Consider the following 6578-nt stretch of genomic DNA (forward strand, 5'->3'; position numbering starts at 1 on the left):
AAGCAATAAAAAAACAAAATGTGTGGAAGGAGTTTGTTCCTGCCCTTAAGGAACACACAGTTCTTAGCAGGCCTAGGGAGGCTGGCAGGAACATGGCTAATGATTTTTCAAATCTCCTTTCTCCAAAGCTCCAAAGCCTTAAAGCTAAAAACTGTCCTCGCTGTGAGAGCCCAGGTGTGAACACAGCCGGTTCCCTGAAGCATTGTGGCATTTCATTTTTTTTTTTGCACAGCAGAGCTGAGCCAAGAGTAACTTCCAGTCCCGTCACACACTTGCTCGACAAGTGGAGGAAGACATGCTCATTTGATAGCTGGGGAGTGACCCTCATGGGGTCCCTGGGGACCCAGTATCAGTGGCGCTCACTGTTTCCTCTTCCCTGGATGCAACAATATATTAAGAGACAGAAAAAAAGGAGGTTGGCTCTTTTCATGATTTTCCTTTTTAATTTTTGTTGAAAATGCACTGTGTTCTCTTGAGCCTTCAAACAAATGGAGGGGAAGTGGAAGCCCAGAAGTTTCTCTTAGGTTCCCCAGAGAGGGGGGTCTGTGTTTGTAGTGTGATGTGGGAAAAGTCCTTGTGTATCTGCTGCATTGTCACGTCTTACCAGAGTGATTTGCAGCAGGAAGTGTGGGATGAATACAGTTTCTACGTAAGAGAAAGTGATGGAGCCCCAGCCAGCCTTTGAATCAAAGATCTCCACTTGCCCTTCATCTGCAAGATGTGCTTCCCCTGACCTCCACCCCCCATCTTTATTAGAGGATGAAAAAAAATATGCAAGAACTCTCTCTGAACTTGACCCAAACAAAAAGTCCAGCCAGAAATCCTTGCTATTCAGAATGCACTTGGGCAGGGAGGGGGAGAAGGGGGTGTTTGGAAGGACATGCCAGAGATCACAGAGGCAATAGGAGGGGGGCTGCAGAAGCTCTTGCCATCACACCTGAAGCACCATTTCAAACCAATGTTCAGAATATGCATCATGAGACTTTTCACAGGGCAGATCTTAAACAAATGGTCTCAGAAGGAGAATGGAGAGATAAATTAAGAGGCATCTAAAAGGATTACAAGGATACTTCTTTCATTTTAGCAATTCATCATATTAAGATGCTGGCAAATAATTTTATTTCTTCCAGAAAGTAGTAATAATGAAACTGGTCTCAAAGCTGTGTACGATGAGGGGATGGATGGGGTAAAATCTATTAATCATTCTGGACTTGCAGAGACTGTGCTACTTGATATTGTTGAAGGACAGCTTCCCTTCCAACCTGCAGCAAGTCTAGCAACGAGCATAGTTTCGCTTGGAGTAGCAGGTTATCCAAGTCAGAAAAGTGTTTAAAATCCTGAGCTGTGGCTTTGCAAGACTGTATACATAGAGCATCGAGTCAACTGCCTCTTCTCACTCCTGGAAAACCAATGGAAAATAAAAGAAATATGAAATCCCCAGCAATAACAAAGTCTTTACAGGGAGAAAAAGCAAAAAAAAATCAAAGCAAGGTGATGCAGAGCCTTAGAAACAGATAATTACAATGCCAGCATCCCAGCGGACAATGAGAAAACAGTCATCGAGTATAACGATGCACCTCTGTGAAGCAAGCACTGCCGACTGGGTCTAATCTCCTCCCTCAGAAGTCACTCTAAGCCGCTATGAGCAGGCACAGGTGATTTTGTGGATTTCAAAGGGCTTGTCTTTGCACAAGCTCTGTGTGCCCCCACACTGCTAATCCCCTTACCTTCCTGCAGGGACACTTTACTTTTGATCTCAGGTTTATGTAATTAAGTGCTTCACCTTATTCAGATTGGTAGCTCCCTGAGCCAAGGGCTTGGCCACCACTACGCCATCTCCAGCACGTTTTTAGACAGACTTGAGATCAGATGTGGCCTTGGAAAACTAGAAAAGGGGTATAAGATTGACACATGAATTTTCCATGTAGAGGACCTGTACAAAATGCTGCTGTTCAAAAATATGCATTTTTCCATTTTGGTCAATTAAAAGTATGGAGAAGGAGGGGGCTTCCTGAATGGTGGAGAGAGAATCCTAGTGAAACATCACCCCCAGAAAGACAGCTATTAAACTGGTAAAGATTAGCAAATACAATCATCCAAAATCTCTGGAGATTGACCAAGGGGTTTGCAACAATTTTAGAAATATTTACTCAACGAAATCTACAGGAATCCAGTAGGATGGCTGCCCCCATCCCGCCGACCAGATCCATGTTGTGGAAGATTCCAGTGGGCTTGACAGCCAGGTGGCAACTCCCAGTGTCCCAGCTTCGTGCAGAAGACCTACCCTGGGTGGGTGGCCAGGCAGTGGTGGCAGGCTCTGCCCCCAGACCTCTGCTCAGTAAGGAGGCGCTGAGTAGGGCAGCCGGTAAGGGAAGTCCCGGCTTCCCCCACAGGCCTGTGTCATGGCAAGCGATTCCAGTGGATCTCCAAGTGGTTATTCCAAGTGGCAGCTCCCATCCTCCCCAGTTCCTGGTGTAGGAAAGCTATTCTAGGCCTCGGCCAGCTGAGCAGCCAGTGAACATGGGCAGGTCCCATTCCCCCTGGCTCTGTGCTCTGGAAGACCTATTCAGGGGGAGATGGCAGCAGCTGGTGGTGATGTTTGTACAACATTGTGAAAGTAATTGATATGTTCTCAGGTTTTATTGTGGTAAAATATACATCACATAAAATGATACAACACATAACCATGTTTAAGTGTGCAATTTGGTGGCATTAAGTACACTCATAATGCTGTACAACCACTGTCACTATCCATCTCCAGAAACTTTTCATCATCCCAAACAGAAACTCTGTACCCACTAAACAACAACTCCCCACCCTCCCCTCCCCTAGTCCTGGTAACCTATGTTCTCCTTTCTGGTTCTATGAATTTGACTACTCTAGATAACTTTATCCAAATGGAATCGAACAACAGTTGATCTCTGTATCTGGCTTATCTTTCTTAGCTTTATGTTTTCAAGGTTCAAAATTTCATGTATCAAAATTTCATTCCTTTTTAAAACGGAATAATATTTCATTGTATACCTAACTATATCTGTCTCCATATATGCCACACTTTGTTTATCCTTTCATCTGTTTTGTAATGGACAGTTGGGTTGTTTCCACCTCTTAGCTGCTGTGAGCGATGCTGCTATAAACAGTCGTGTAGAAATACCTGTTCGAGTCCCTAGTCTAATTATTTTGGGTAATATGCCTAAAAGTGAAATTGCTGGGTCATACGGTGAGTCTCTAACTTTTTGAGGAACTGCTAAGCTGTTTCCCACAGCAGCAGCACCATTTTACATTCCCACCATCAGTGTGCAAAGGTGCCAATTTCTCCACACCCTCTCTCACTGTCATAATTTTCCATTTTTTGGATAATAGCCATGTTAATGGGTGTAAAGTGGTATCTCCTGATTTTAATATTTAATTTTTAAAAATCTGTCCAGCTGTTAATGCAGAGATCCCTATCTAGTTTTCTAATCTTGTGTGTTTTTTGTTGGTTGTTTTTTTTTTTTTTGTCATGAATACAAAAACAAAAAATAAAAGGTGGACTGGGACTTCTTCCTTACAAATAGCAGCTGAATGCCCAGTGACTTACCTGGTTTTATTCCTGTTGTCTTGCACCTCCCGTTCTTCAAAGCACACGGACTCTGCTTGCGATTGGAAAAGAAGTATTTATTGAAGTTGTTTTATTCTGTTTTATCAGTTCATTTGTGGAGGGGGGTGATCCTATTTTCCCTTGATCCCAAGTTGCCGGGTGACCTAATAGCTATAGCAAGCTGGCTATACCCTTGGTTGGCCCTTGTAAAGTTTGTAACCAAAAAAATTGGGGTTAGACTTCCCTGGGACTTGCCTTGCCTGGGAGGGGAGACTGCATCTTCCACTTGGTGGTGGTGAGGGGTGTGCAGTGTGGAAGAGCTTGTATCCAACCGGGACTCCGGTTGCTGGGGACTGTCCATCTCCTCTTCAAGCCTGCATATTTTAAACTGTAAAAGCGTAAAAAATATACCCCCAAAACCTCTATAAGACATTTGTTGATTTGCTTAGAGAGAAAGAACCAATATGGCTAGTTTAGTACTAATAAGAGTCACTTAATGATCAAAGCCTATACTAAGCCTCTAAAACTATAGAACAGTGTTTATTCATCAAAACCTTGACACTTACTCTTAAAGCCAAAAATGTTCCTGTAGTAATAGCTGACCATTATTTTCCCTTTTGAAAATTAAAATGGAAGGGAATCAAAAACTTTATTTACTCATTCAAGGAATGCTTACTGAGCACCTGCTATGCAACAGGCACTGGGCTGGGAGGCCGTGGAGACAGCAGAATGAGCACTACAGAGGCAGTCCCTATAATGGCCTTGTGGGGCCATTATATTAAAAGGCTATTGATATAAGTGCCCTAATAAGTATCAATCCAGTTATATAGAAAGTTCCCAAATTATAAGCAAAATAATTCTGCCCATGTAAAATAACTATGTATAATATTAACAACTATTAAGACTATTCCTTAAATGGCTACAGTGGTATTTTAAGTGTCTTCCCTGGCACTAGAAATTTCTTCTGTGGAGCTTTACAAGGTAACAGTGGAGAAGGACTTGCATGCTAAGTATCCTAAGAACCACGCAGCATGGTTCCTGCCCGCCTCGGCTTGTTTCTATTATCTAAGCCATGAAGTTGACACTGCTCTGGGCCTCTCACAAGGTGCATGGGCTACAAGGAAATTTGAGTCAAGTTTTTATACTGAACTGAAAGTTGGTTAAAGTCCTCACACCTTTAGGGTTGAGCTTTAGAGAACTTAGAAATGTTCCCCGGCTTGCATTGTTGTTTTTCTAAAGATACAGGATGATTGATCTGAATCCTACCCCCTCACCCTCCACCCCTGGCAACCTTGTGGAGAATCAACACTAGAGTTTCTCAGTAGCAGCCCTGGGGCGTTTCACCCAACCTAGGAGCTTGCATTTCTAGAAGAACCACATCACCACTTAAATTATTCCAGGTCACTGTGGGCTTGGGAGGCAGGAGTACTGAGTGCAAGGACACAGTGTCAAGACAGACTCCGCGTGAATCCCAGCTCTGCTACCTGTTAGCTGTGTGACCTTGGACAGACTACTTACGTTTTCTGAGCCAGTTTTCTATCTGCCAAACAGAGATGGTGCAGGGTGGTGGTGACAAGCACAGGCTCTGGGCCTGGCTCTGTCTTACACCAGAGAAGAAATTCTTCTCCCTCTCTCTGCTGCAGTTTCTCACCTGCAACATTGGGAATCACTAGCATCTGCTTCATAGAATTGTGAGACTTAAGTGGGATAATGTTTATAATGCTTAAAGCAAAATAAGCACTCAATACACATTAGCTCTTATTACACTTGCTACAGTGACCACATGGGAATGTGCCTAGAGCAGGCCTGACACACAGGCGACTTACAAGGCATGTCAATTTATCTCCCTTATCCTCCTGAACTAACCTGAATACAAATGTAGGATCATTAGCATTGCTCTGAAATAGCAGAAGGACATATGACTGGGGAGAATTCTCCCACACCCACACCCCTTTCCTTGCCTTCTCATTGAACTCCATTCCCCCGGTCTCCCCACACAACAGATCACTCTTCTGAGCGACGGAGAGACACAGCTCTCTCTGCCATGTAACCCAGTCAACTTTGGGAGACAGATCCTTGACCAGGCCTGACTACCATTTGCATTTCCTTCATGGAGCTGCATCAAAGGGCATAGGGAGGGAAAGTACCTCCCACCTGTGACAGACAATCAAAGCGGAATGACAGAACCAGGTGCACTGACGGATATTCTCATCACCAGCACCAAATTACAGCACATTAATGCCAACTTCTGAGACAGCCTCCGATTTATGTTGCTTCCAGTACATTTAGCAAGGATAACTTTAACGTGTAAAAGAACAATTTAGCAAGCAGACAGCTGAGGCTTTTAAGATTTTTATTACATGAGGCAAACACCTGAATTTTACCCAGGCTTGTGGTGTGGCATAGAGGCAGTGTTTATCAAACTATAGGTTATGACCTGTTAAGGGGTCATAAAATCAAGTGGGTTGAGACCAGAATTTCAATAAAATAGAATGAACTAGAATAGAAGCTATCTATAATAATAATCTATAATAATAAAAGGGTAATATGCAAATCAACTGTACAGCCAAACAGCAGAACGACTGTCTGGACAACCTTCTAGATGAAGCCGGGGCTGCGAGGGCCGAGGCAGCTGGGGCCGTGAAGGCCTACTCTTGCACAAATTTCGTGCATCAGGCCTCTAGTCTGAGAATATTATGCATACTAAGGCTTTGCACTTTTGGTGATTTTTTTTAGATATTTAGATGGATGGATGCTGGATGGATTGATGGATTGCAATGTAAATGTCTTTCTTATTGTTGGTCATGGTCAAAATAGTTTGAAAGCCACTGAAATACTAGATGTACAGAAACAGTATGTGCATTTTATCAAAACAAATGAAAACACTGAGATTTGAGGAAAACTAAGTCATACACAAATTCCAAATTCCAAAATTATTATGTCTCCGAAATTAAAAGGGAATTTTGTTTGGGTTTTTTAACATTCTTTGTTCAATTTA

Source organism: Eptesicus fuscus, chromosome 4 (assembly GCF_027574615.1).
Source record: "Eptesicus fuscus isolate TK198812 chromosome 4, DD_ASM_mEF_20220401, whole genome shotgun sequence".
NCBI classification, from domain to species: domain Eukaryota; kingdom Metazoa; phylum Chordata; class Mammalia; order Chiroptera; family Vespertilionidae; genus Eptesicus; species Eptesicus fuscus.